This window comes from Leopardus geoffroyi, chromosome D1 (genome assembly GCF_018350155.1).
Source record: "Leopardus geoffroyi isolate Oge1 chromosome D1, O.geoffroyi_Oge1_pat1.0, whole genome shotgun sequence".
Classification (NCBI taxonomy): Eukaryota; Metazoa; Chordata; class Mammalia; order Carnivora; family Felidae; genus Leopardus; species Leopardus geoffroyi.
In genome coordinates this window covers 71,760,074-71,773,178 of record NC_059329.1, presented here as the reverse complement: position 1 = coordinate 71,773,178, position 13,105 = coordinate 71,760,074, and the positions used below count along the sequence as shown (strand labels likewise).

Sequence of the window (13,105 nt, the reverse complement as noted above, 5' to 3'; positions counted from 1 at the left end):
TTTCTGTCAAAGACAAGGTCATTGGAGGGTAAAGCATCCAGCCTGAGGTTCCCCGAGAAAAACTAGAAAGAGAGATGGCTTGGCTTAGGAGAGCAGGCATAGGGTTTGGATTTAGGAGTTCTAAGTTCATGTCTTGGGTCCTCTGGTTATTTGTGGCAAATTCCTTAACCTCTCTAAATCTACTTGCCTATTCTGGAAAAAAAAAAAAAAAAAGACATGAATACTGATTCCACAAGGCCCAGGTTAATTAATGAATGAGATAATACAAGTAAGGAAGCCTTGCAAATGGCAGCACTGTACTGATGTTCCCTGGACCATCATCATATCAAACACTTGGAGTTGTCGTATGGATGTCCCTCGCCAGGGCAAAAATGCAAATTCAGAATTAATTGCTACAAACTTTTCTCTTCCTTCTAAAGATCCCAATAAGTGTTCACAGTTAGGATGTTCGTGCAGACACATCTGAGTTGGAATCCAGGCTTTACTACTCATTGGGTTTATGATCTTGGGAAAGCAAACTAAATATTCTGAATCTCAAGTCTCCTGGACTATAAAATGTGGATAATAACAATGCCAACTTCACCATGGAAATAATATGCCCAGTGTGAGGACCAAAGGAGATAATATATACATAAGTGCCTGGCCCAGGCTGCAGGTACAGCAGGAACTCAAGAAATACCTCCTTTTCTCCAACAACTGTGGGTAGGACTCCCCTATAAGTCAACTTCAGCCTTCTATCTGTCATTTTTTGTTGTGTAACATATCACCACAAACATAGGGTCTTTAAAAAGCAGCCATTCATTTAGCTCAAAATTCCATGGGTCGCCACTTAGGCTGGGATCTGCTGGATGGTTCTTCCAGGGACCCATGGGGCTCATCCACACGGCAGCGGTCAGCGAGCAGTGAGTGGCCTCGCTCACATGTCTGGCAATTGGCTGTATATCAGTAGGAGCAAAGAATGTCACGGGGCCACTGGTCTCATCTTCTCACAGGCTGTTTGGGGCTCACACACATGAGAGTAAGTGCATATTTCCAAAAGTAGTAAGAGGGCAAGTCACCGTGCACAAGTTTGTTAATGCCTGTGTGGCCAAAGCCAGACACGTGGCCAATCCCAGATTCAAACGGTAGAGAAACAGACTTCACCTTTGCATGGAAGAACCTCCAACGTCACATTGCATGGGTGCGTACATACTGGGATGGGAAGAACCGTGGCCATTTTTACAGCTACCTCAGAAGTGAGTGCTTCTTCCGTGGCTGTCTGTACCCTATGGCATTGCTCGCACAAAAAGTAAATCTCCTCCATGAATGTCAAAAAGTCTTCCATAACTTTGCCAGCATTCCCGCAAATCAGTGCCACGATGGTGCCATGCTCTCCAGCCTAGAAGCTTGCAAGCAGGAGACAGAGACAAAAGAACAAATGCTTAAATTATCTGATGAATGTCAGATACATTAAACTAATTTATGTAATAATGTAAGCACAGTGATGGGAAGGTAATATGAGAGACATAAATTATACATTATTATTGTCAGTTCTAGCACTTATCTTAGTAGTGTGTCAAAATACATCCTGATACGTTAACATTTATAGAAATGAACAACAAGTGCTTGTGCTCAGGGATCTGGCAGTGAGAAGCTGGATGTCATTTGCATGTATTCACCCAGCCATCGTTGTCTTTCCAGGGAATGATAAGGTAAAAAAAAAAGAGGGTGCCCAATGTTCTTGGCTCCTTTAGAGGGCCTTGGGCTCAAATCCCCCCACCCCGGGGATGCATTTCAGGGTATGGTCAGCATGGAAAAGCCATGGCTGAGCATGGTCTTGGGATCAGACTGACAAGCTTCCGGCTCTTTGATCCAAGTTGTCTCATCTCTCCAAACCAAAGTTTTCACATCTGTGAAATGGGAATGATAATTCTATCTTCAAAAGATTGCCGTAAGGACAAAATGATACTATTTTGTTTTTCTTCTCACTGAGGTACCTCTTGGGTAGTGGCAATAAGAGATGTATCTGAAGCAATCTTAAACATTGGGATTCCAAAGGAAAACCGTCCTACTTGTCTGGAGCACAGTTAACAACTGCCCGACCATAGTTTTGTTATTTTCATTCCATCCATAAGATACTGTCTGATGTCCCCCTTTCCCTGTTGTGTAACGGCCAAACTATAATTCTCCTTTCCAGAGTATAACACCAGAGTGTAACACTAATAGTAACCTCCTAGAGCTGGTGAGTTCTGCAGAGAACTGTGGATTAATCTTGGACACGTCCGGGGACTGGCCTCTAAGGCTGGTAAGATTCAGGGTCTGAATGACTCAGAAGTGTCCAGACATTAAAGGAGCCCATAAGCAGGACAACTCCTACAGGGAAATATGGCCCTGGGGAGGGGAACCCAGCATACAGGGTCAGGCAGGTGGGCAACCTTCCTCTGGGGTGATGACCCGAGGATGATGGCCCATCTCAAGGGAGTCAAGGGTAGACCTCCATCTGAGCCAAAGCCAAGTTCTGAGCACAGACAACCCCAGGGGAGGGGAACTGAGTGAAAGAGCAGACAGAAGCTTTGTAGAGAGCTCCAGAGGGAGCACCACGTACAGCCCACAGGAGCTTATCATGTCTACCCAGTAGAGGTGAACCAAAGCCGTTTCAGTCCTGCCTGCCCAGTGTGCCTCTGGTCTTGATGCATAGGCAGGCTGAATCTACAGCAGGGACTCAAGGGCACTAAGCCCAGAAGTGGGAAGCTGGAGAAGAAGAATCTAGAGGTGGGGGAGCAGCGATGGCCCCGGACCCCTGAAATCCATCTCCTTTCCTTTCTCCTTCCTTAAGAGCCCCACTGCCTGGCCCTACTATTCTTTCCACGGTTCAAACTCAGGGAAGTTCAGGTTCCCTTCTATACCTCTACTTCTCCATTCTGAGCAGATGCCAAAAGTCCTGGCCACTTAGTTCATTCTCCTTCTGGACCAGCTGCCTCCCCAGGCTGGGACTAGGCCAAGGCAGGCAAGAAGCCCGAAGTGCAACATATAAGAAGGTGCTCTCCTTGGGTTTGTGTAGCTGCAGGCCCAGCACCTAAGGGAGTGCCTTCTTCAGTAATGCATGCTGGCTTCTTGCCCCACCCTGGTCCTGGCCCTAGCATCCACCCCCAGGCCTGTGTGTATAATCCTGGGGTGGCTACAGTGAACATACCTGGAGGGCAATCTTCAGGGACACAGCTTGCTCTGCCCCAACAGGCCACGCTGGGAAGAGGAGAGCTACCCAGATCCCTGGTGGATAAGAACACCTTCTCTTGGCCTCTTATAGACCCTGGGGAATAAGCAGAGATATTTATGCATATCCAGTCCTCCTCCTCCCCTGTCTGGGAGGCCCCCATGGCAACTCCATCACCCATGGAATAACAACCGACATCCTCAACTTGGCGTTCAAGGTCATTACCTGTTCTACCTTTTAGTACACTCTGCTGTGACCACTTACGGTATAGCTGGACCGGATGGTGAGCATCTCCAGGGCAAACATTACCTCCCCTCCCAGTGCCTGGCACATAGATATCTGATGAATTACTGGGTACCTGTTCTGTGCAGATGCTGTGTCGGTACAGAAATCACCATGGACCAAGGCCCTGCTTTCTTGGAGCTTATGCTCTAGTTGGGAGATACAAACAAAATACAAATCAAATACATAATACACCACATGATACATATGCTAAGAAGAAAATAGAGCCTGGCAAAGAGACAGTGAGACAGAGTGAGGGATGCTGTTTTAAATATAATGCTCCTATTGGTAGAGAGGAGACCCCCTTTTGTTGAATGTATTCTGGTTGGTGCAGCCAGACCAACACATGACATTCAGCTACAGCAGGTAGCAGGTAGCAGGTGTCGGCAACAACAACCCCAGGCCAAGGATGGCCCCCATCTCCTGTTTTTGTACGTGAAGTTTTATTGGAACATAGCAATTCCCATTTGTTTACCTATTGTCTATGACTGTTTTCAGACTACAATGGCAGAGTTGCACAGTGGTGACAGAAACCGTATGTCTTTTGCAGAAAAAGTTTGCTGACCTCTGAATTAGAGACTCATGCAATGCAATGCATCATCAGTTGCAGATTGCCATGTGAACAGACCCTAAATTCTATGGTAATGACTCTGTGTCATTCCCTTCCTCTGCAATAGGGATAGTGCTTTCTTCGACTCAATTTTCCTAGGCACTGTGTTGGTACATGGACGCAGATCCCTCAGTTCCTGAGGGGGCGAGAAGGTAGAGGTGCCCAGAAAGCAGGCTTCAGCTGGTAGGGATGCCAATTCTCTTTTCATCTGATGTACAACCCCCCCGACACCCAACCAGCGATATCATTTTCCCCATCTCCCTGCAAAGCCAAGCAACTTTGCCCACCCATTTGCCATTCGACAAAGTCTTTTAAACAGATGACTTTTAATAAGTTAATCCATTCATTGTCTGGAGCTCTGAAAACTGACATAAAAGCACAATGACGCCTAATTAAACTTGTTCTGTGAAAACTAATTTGTCAAACCCAGAAGCACAGTTCATAGATAAATGCTAATATTTGAAAGTCAAATTAAAGTTGAAAAGGTTTGTAATAACAGTTAATTAACTCTTGTTTTGTTTTCCTTCACTGCAAACTGGAACCAACTGCATTGCGGGCGCCTCTTTAACATTTTGGACCACAAAGATAAAATTCAAAGCTTTGAGATACGCCTTTGATGTTGGTATTCTCTGCAGATTCGATATTATTTTAAGTCTCTTTGTTTAAAAATTCATTTTTATTATCCCTGCATGAAATGCATGGCAATTCCCCAAATAACGAGCCATCAGTGCAATTAACATCGTCGATCGACACCAGCGTCCTGATAATTAATACAGACGCGCTGCCTCCCCAGCGAGAACTGTGAGGGCTTGATTTTTCAGAGCAACTGTTCATTTACAGACTCAGCTTCAACCTAATGAAAATGGATTGTGAAACTTTAATGAACAAGACTTTGCTGTCATAATAATAAAGACTTTGAAACAACGCGGAGGCCTCCATAGCAAGCGTCTGGCGCCGTGCTTGTTGCTACGGTACGTCAAACCAATTAAGCCGTATGATGAATATTTACACCGAGGTTTTTTTCAACTCTATGACATAAGATAAACTCGTAAAAGTGAGCATTAATTCTGCATCAACAGTTTCTGACATTACATCGCAGCAAAGATGCATCCGCCCAGCCAAAAGGCTGCGTCTGCCCACCTCTGTTTTGTCTTAATAAATGTCAACAAAGGATTAGAATGCTCCGAAAATCCAATTTGCATGCACAGGTTGTGAATACAAGTGCAAAGAAAATATCTTCCTTGAGGTGCGTGTGTGTGTGTGTGTGTGTGTGTGTGGCTGGTGGGTATGTGTATAATAGTACCCAGGTGGGCCCGATCCGTATGTTTGCATCTCTGTGCCTGGGGGAGTGTGTATCTGCCTTATGCACATAAGTGCATGTGGGGGGGGGGGGAGTGGAGGAAGGTGTAACAGTGCATAAACTTGTTTGTGCATATGTCATATTTGTGTACACACATCTTTGAGAATGTACATATTGGGATGATTTTGTGGGTTTGTTTGGGTTTCTATGACTATTCCTTGTATCCACTCAATGATTTTTATTAAGCATCTGTTATACTAGACAATGTGAAGTTACAGTGGTTATAAAATCTTCCAAAGGCATCTTTACTCAGAGAACTATGGTCTGGTGGGGGACTCTGCACATCAATTAGTATCCAATCACAATAAAGCACATTAAGTGCTAAGATGGGAAAAGGGAAGAGTATGTTGGGTGCAAATAGCAAAGGCACAGAAGACAAATTAAGAGAAATTAGGAGAGACTTTCTGGAAGAAGGGGAACTTAAACCGGACTCGAAGATAAGAAGTTAGCCAGGCAAAGAAAGGGAGCCAGATGATGAAGACGCATCTGGGGGACTTTGTGTATAAATATGTACTGTGCTTATGGCAGCTGGATTTTGTCTAGGGTCTGGGTGCGTGCACCTGTGTGTGTGCTCGGAAAAACACACGTACGCGTGTACCTCTGTATGTCCAGGCCTCAGTGTCTGAGAATCCTAGCACTCCGTGGGGCAGGAAATATCTCAAAACCAGACACCGTTCCTCTGGATTAGAATGATGCAACACGAGAGCAAAGGGCCATGACTTTGGAAGGCTCAGGATTCAGTGACTCTGGATTCAAAGATCTGTTACCCCCATTTCTACTCTAACCCGAATTTGTAAGTCAAGCTGTCACGTACCCAGGACTGCCCGAGCTTTGTATTTACAGATGCACGGGACTTCCCAGAGGCTAATGGAAGATGGATTTACCCCCTGATTTCACAAGCACAGTGGCGTAGCAATTTCTAGGTCGGGGATTTCCAAACAACCTTACCCTAGAAGGAAGAGTATCAGCCATAGGTGAGTCAACCATATTACAGTAACTTCTGAATCTAGCTGTATTTCAGCCATACACAACTGTGCACGTGGGTATGGATACAAAAGCACAACTTCTGACACTACTGAGGTTAAAATAAAAATTCAAGAAGCTAACACTTCGCCACAGCTGCCCCTGTGCTTCTGAGACAAGCTGTATCCAGGCAGTGCAAGACTCCGCAGTTTGTTTTCCACTTGGACCATAGGTCATAACTTACACTATGTGCATCCAGAGCACATCCAGTTTCAAGGGGAAAAGTAATCTAGATGGGAGCTGGCCCAAAGAGCTGTCACAAACCCGTGTACTTTATCCATGGGGAACCCCCTGTCTGGCATTTGGAAACTCATTTTACTCACAAAATTCCTGGACGTTCTGTTCCCAAACTTCTACTACTACTGCCTAGGCAGTCAACTAAAACTGTAAAGAAAGCTACTATTCACAGACGCCTCACCAATCACGATGACGTCGAAGTTTGTTCTGGCTCCATTCATCATGGGGGCAAACAGTCCCACCCATTTTCCCGGGGGCATGTCTGAGCACTGGTTGGTGTTCCTAATGAACGACTTCAAGTCCCCAAGACAAGGCTAAATTGTACTATTTCCTCGGGTGAAGAAAGATACAAAGATCTGTAGTTAAATAACTTTTTAAGGCTTTGAATAGTTAAAGGGTTAGCCCTTGGCCATCCAGAAAGTTTAACTCTCCAGGTTCAGATTCACAAGCATATACTGAGTGCCAAATAGGCATTAGGCTAGATAGTTCCACTAGCTGATCTCATAGAGATCAAAATCCTAAGAAGCAGAATTTATTGGCCCTATTTTAGAGATGAGAACATTGAGGCAGGGAGGAGTTGGGTTGTAAAGGGCAGGGACACTTCTTTTGGTTCTCCTTCTACTTCTAAATACTTCATCCAGAGACATGAGGTCTTACAACAGATGCTTACAATGTCCCTGTACATGAATCAACAGGCAATGTCACTATTTGGAGGGCTCCCTTCCCTTTGCGTTTATCCAAATCCTCTGTCAGCATCATGGTCCCAGTTTGGCCTCCCTTTGAGGAACAACAGAAATAGGTACTTCTTGAAGAAAGATATTAGTTTACTTGGAGTGACACGTCGGAGGACACAGAACCCCTTGACACACCTAAAGGGCTCGAGGAAAGGAAAGTGACATTTGTGCTTTCCCCTGTGTTCTCTCATTTAGTCTGAACCACCTCGTTGTAAATATGTGCATGTATAAAGCACATATTACAGAATTCATCTATGCTGTACCAGTCACCGCACAAGCATTATCTCTACTATTCATGATGCAGCAAGTGGGTAACAGGACCCCAAGAAATCTGAGGGGCTGAGAGGTTTAGAAAGCTGCCCAAAGTTATAAAACATGAGTGGTAGGGTTGGGATTTGAATGGAGGCGGTCTGACTCAAAGCCCAGTATTCTTTCCCTTACGTTATGCCCCCTTTGAGAATAAGCCCCGTGGTCCAAAGGGGCCAAGCCTGTCACTTCCGTGAAGGTCCCTCCAGTTTAGGGTTCATGATACAGAAAAAAAGATTGATTTTGTCTTATCAGGGCTATGGGGGCAGTTCAGCTCCCTGAGACTGGACTTTCCTGAATCTTATAAGGTGTAGGGAGAAAACCCGGTTCTGTGCCTCCTGAAGGCAAGAGGGCCTCATCGCTTAGCCTGGAGACTTAGGCCAGAGACTTCCAAGGATCTCTGTACCTTAAGCCTCATCTTGTCCAACCTCTTTGCAATATCCCAGGGGCCTTTATTGAAAAACTATCAGTGTCTTCAGATATCTCTCAATGAAGTCCGTTCTATCTTTATACAGAGTTATTCTACAGAATGAAACTAGAGCTAAAATCTGTCTCTAGAGTTTCCACCCACTTGTCCAACACCAAGCCCTTCCTCCGTGGGACCTCTTCTCCATTCAGAGAGTAGAAGCAGTAAGGACACATGCTCCTTTTCAGGATGCATACCCGGGGTCTGTCGGTGGCTTCTGTTCTCCTCAGTGAGCTTCCGTGGGTCTCCGACTTGCGGACTGCCAGACAGACTGGCACCGAGCCCTTGGATGATCGAGCAGCCCTCTCTGCAGTTAGGCTGAAGGAAGGGTGTGTGCTCTGGTCAAGCTCCAGCCTCTATAGCCTCTGACTATCAGACCTTCTGAGAAAGCCCCCTCCCATCAGACATCCCAAAGGCCTCCTCTCCATCCTCAACATCAGAGTCCCGGACCCTTGTGAGTCAGCACCCCTAGGAGCCTAAATCTCTGTTAAGTGCTTAGCAAAGTGCCTGGGGAGGCGTGCCCACTGAGTATATGGTTCTATTATTACTATTATCAGTGTTGGTACCTGGCAACAGGATCTCAGGGTATTTAGCAGGAGCAGGAACTAAGGCTCACAAAACATAAATGGTGCTGATAAAGGAAATCTGGGTTCTCATCACAGTTCCACCATTCAAGATGAGAAGGAAGAGGAGGAGGAGGAAGAGAAAGATTTTTATACTAAGGGCCACAAGAGCAACGTGCAACTACCCTGTGAGGTGGTGCTATTATTTACTCCCATTTTATAGATGAGGAAACCAAAGCTTTGAGAGTTAGACACCTTGACAAGGTCATGTAACAGGTAAGCGATGGGATTCGAATCTTGGTAGCCCAAGAGTCCCTAAGCCCCTGCTATTAACCATTATGGAATATTTTCCTGTCACTAACTTGCAGTGTGAGTTTGGGCAAGACACTTCCCCTCCCTGGGTCTCGATTCCCCCTTGCCCTGGGTTTTCATACTCCAGTAAGCCAAAGAATTGACTTGCGAAAGGCAGTGGAGGTTCCTGGGGAAGCCAAATCTCCCTCACTGGGTGCGCCAAGCTCCACCTTCCTGCATCTGAATTCCCTCCCGGCTGCCAGGGCAGCTCTCAGACTCATCTGAACATGCAAATCAGAATTAATTATTCAAGACTGGGTCTACTTTGCATACCAATTCCATTTTCTTCTGTGTGGGAAGGTTCTCACCCCTTTTAACAGTTTAGAATAATGTGCATCAGACCTCAAAAATGAAAACAAAAGTTAAAAAAAAAAAACTGGAGGAAGAGGGATAAATTGGTTTCTTTTGCTGGTTGTTCCCCCTGGCCGGGGATGGGCAGGGCTGGCTGGAAACCAGAAGGACAGAGGAGCCTGCAGGCTGGGATACTCTCTGCCATTAATGGTGGACAAAGGGCTCGTGAATTTCCTGATCATGTATACCTTTGAGAATCTATGGAGTCTCTCTTCTGAAAACAAAAAAGGTGCAAATCTACAAAATGTGGTCTACAACCACAGAGTGTACCCTGAGAATGCTCAGCCCTGAACCCCTTGTTAGGAAGACAGGAATGGCTCAAATCAGAAATATTGTGGAGAGGAAGGCCCATGGGGTTCCTGGGCATACAGGGGCATCAGTGAGACTTAAGGAAAGATGCCAGAGACATTGGCCCCCACATAGTCCAATATAGTTTACCTGAGATGCTTAAAGACCCTTGGGTCCTTCTCTGAGACCAAAGTGAACAAGGCCCATTTCAAGGCACCAAAGCCTTGATTGGCTAATGCAAGAGTATGTACTTAAAGGAAGATATCTTCAGGGGCCCTGAGTGGCTCAGTGGGTTAAGTGCCCAACTCTTGATTTCCACTCGGTCATGATCTCATGATCTGTGAGTTCAAGCCCTGCACCGGGTTCCATGCTGTCTGTGCGCAGTCCGCTTGGGATTCTCTCTCTCTCTCTGTCCCTCCCCTGCGTGTGCTCGCTCTCTCTCTCAAAATAAATAAATAAACATAAAAAAAGACACATACCTTCAACCACATTTCTGCAGGAGATGTAAAAATATTATTTCTAAATTATACTATTTCATTTGATCACAACTATAAAAGTCATCACACAGAAACGAAGATGAGAGGAAAAGACGTACAATTTGCATGGAAGTTATCGTCGAGTGTAACCATAGGTAATCTTTGTTCTTTTTGCTGATTTGCTACATTTTTTTCTCTTTATTTTCTACAATAAAAAGTGTTGCCTCATGAAGGAAAACACATAAAGTTTACACTAAAAATTACAAAGGAAGACCAAAGATTAATAGTCTCTGCCCATGGGGACAAGTGGACTGTATCACGGTATTACCAAATAAATAATAAAAGGCGGGTTAACTTGCAGGAATGGCCATGATGGCCTGAATGCGGGCAGAGGAGAGAAAGCAGGCCGGAGGAGAAAGAGAAGGATGAACCGACAGCTCATAGAGAGGCAGAGAGAGCAGCGCCTATGCTGGCAATCCTCCCCATGAAAAAGAGAGAGAGCGAAAAAAATCCCACCCTGGCTTCTGACTCCCTCAGGGGATCCTGCTGAGTTCTGTGACACAGATTTAATCTTTCCACACAATCCTCTCCTTGCCTAGGCAGGCTTAAGTGGGTTTGGTCTCACGTAACCAAATAGCACCGAAGACAGCTTGAGGCCAAACAGAATAAGAGTGTCTACTCTGTGACCAGGTGTCTGTGACATCCGGGTGAGTGCGGGTGACATCTGAGAAATTATGTGTAACATCTGCATGGGTGTGTTTGTGTAACAGGCCAAGTGTGTGTAACATCCAAGCGTTTGTGACATGTTGAGAGAGTGTGTGTGTGAGATCAAAGTAAGTGTATGTAGCCCTGGAATAAGTATGCATAGTTAGCTGGAGTCAATAAATGTTTAAATCTGTGACCTGTCAGTTGTAATTTCTATCAATTTCCCCTCCACAATCTGGGCTTACACTCAGCCCGAGGGTCTCATCTTTGCAAATCTCACCTGGGGCCGGGGCAGACGTTCTCTGGATGCTTTTCTGCCGGGGTCCACAGGCCTGCAGAGAGAAGGGCAGCCAGTCACGTTCACCCCCTCCCTGCTCCTCAGGCGATGTCAGCTGACTCTCCACAACCCCTTCGGAAAACTGATGTTCAGGGCCAGGGGGCAGGTCCCCCTTGATCGTAGCATCAGGGCAGGATCTCATCCAATGCTCAAAGCAAACTTTGGGGGTAGTCAAGACAGAGATAAGGGTTCCTCCATCGCAGGCAAGTAAAACTGAGGTCCACGGTGATCAAAAGGCTCGTCCAAGTCACATGGGTTAGGAGCAGTGAAAATTTGAACTCAATTCTCTTGACTCCACAGCCTGTGTTTTTCCCAAAATGTCACACTCCTCCCAGCTAGACCCAGCCCTAATCTGGTCTCTGTTCACTTTCTGTCTCCCATCAAGAGCCCCCCAAGACGGGCATCTGCTTCAACAGCAGGAGTGACATCAGACCCCACTTGCCAGTGGCTTTGAGCCCACAAGTGTAGGGATGGACACAGGGAAAACGGACACTGAGCCTAAAACTGTGCAATCTTACACCTGAGCAGTGCTGGGAAGGCAGATTCATTCTGCTGGTTTCCTGGCATTGATCTTATTTGGAGTACTGATGACATAGAATTGCTACATCACAAAGCCCCACTAAAAATGTTTTGCCAAGGCTGAAGCAGAATCCAGAAAGTCCAGGAGATTTGGTCTGGCTGAACACTTCCTGTAACGGGGGTATGTTTCTAAAGCTCTACTGTAGCAGCATCCAAAGGGTCCTAGAAAGGCATCTCACTTGGCCAAGGCCTAGAAGAAAAATGTATTATTTCACTAGGTGCCAAGGCTACTAGGCTGTGTGGCCCTGGGGGGCTGGCCTTGTTTCGTGCTGCTTCCTTCCCTGTTGGCCCAATGAGACCGGCCCAGCCTGTGGGGGCTATCTGCAGTAACCAGTGAAATTGTGTGGTTAACTCCTATCCCATCCTTAAACGATGTCTGCCTTTCCAAGAAGTGAATTTCTTCACCTGGGCTTGAAATTCCAATGGGATGTGCCATCTGGAGGGAAACCTGTGTTTCCAACCCCCTCCCCACCCGGGGATCAGACAGAACGTTACCTTTCCTTGACGCCTCACTGTGAACAAAGCCATCAGAGCCTTTCTTGAGAGCAGGATTTTATGGGAAGCACGTGGGGAGCATAGAAGGGACCTGGCTGAGGTCGGGGAGAGGTGGAGAATGTGTAAATGCAAGGACAGTGAGCTAAAGTCCAGCAAACTGTACCGATGCTGCAATTTGCAGAAGGCCTATCCGCTCACGCCCCAAGTGGAGATCCTTGTGTCTGAGCACCGATGAAATGACCGCTGCATGTTTCACATGCGGTGCTGTGGGCACTTCATATCCATGACCTCTCTTAATTTCTTTTCCTTCAGGTCTTGGGCTCACTAGTTTGCACCAATAAAGGAATTCACGGGCTGAAAGATGAACAAAATGGCTAAGACAGACGGGCGAGATAGCGACTCAATAAAAAGGAAGAGAATGGCCGAGGGGTGCCCCTGACGTTAGTTTTGAAAACATTTTCTGCTCATATTCTCCATAAACTATTTTCAGTGGATCAATTTTTATCCTGGTTGTCTTTTCCCTACTCGGCTAGGAAACCGTCGCATGAAAAAATGGTAGATTTCTGTTAGAAATAGAAGGCGAAATCACAAGCACCACTATTAATGAGGTGATTTAAAAATATATATATTCAATCAAGAGTAATTGGGGCTGAGCATAGTAAGTCATGGAAAATTATAAGCTCTGCCCACTCTAGGGCATGACTGGCTATTAAAATCTTTTTCACACCATTGCCTACAAAAAGCAGCTG

The 13,105-nt window shown here is 45.9% G+C and overlaps 1 long non-coding RNA gene across 1 annotated transcript; it reads right to left on the bottom strand.

Moving 5' to 3' along the window:
- Positions 1-973: 973 nt before the first annotated feature.
- On the bottom strand, positions 974-11,864 carry LOC123602583. The gene is made up of 5 exons (XR_006714509.1): positions 11,801-11,864; positions 11,226-11,277; positions 3,552-3,624; positions 3,173-3,289; positions 974-1,385 (listed from the first exon to the last, which is right to left on the bottom strand). It is a non-coding gene; the product is annotated as an uncharacterized LOC123602583 (long non-coding RNA).
- Between the last annotated feature and the right edge of the window lie 1,241 nt (positions 11,865-13,105).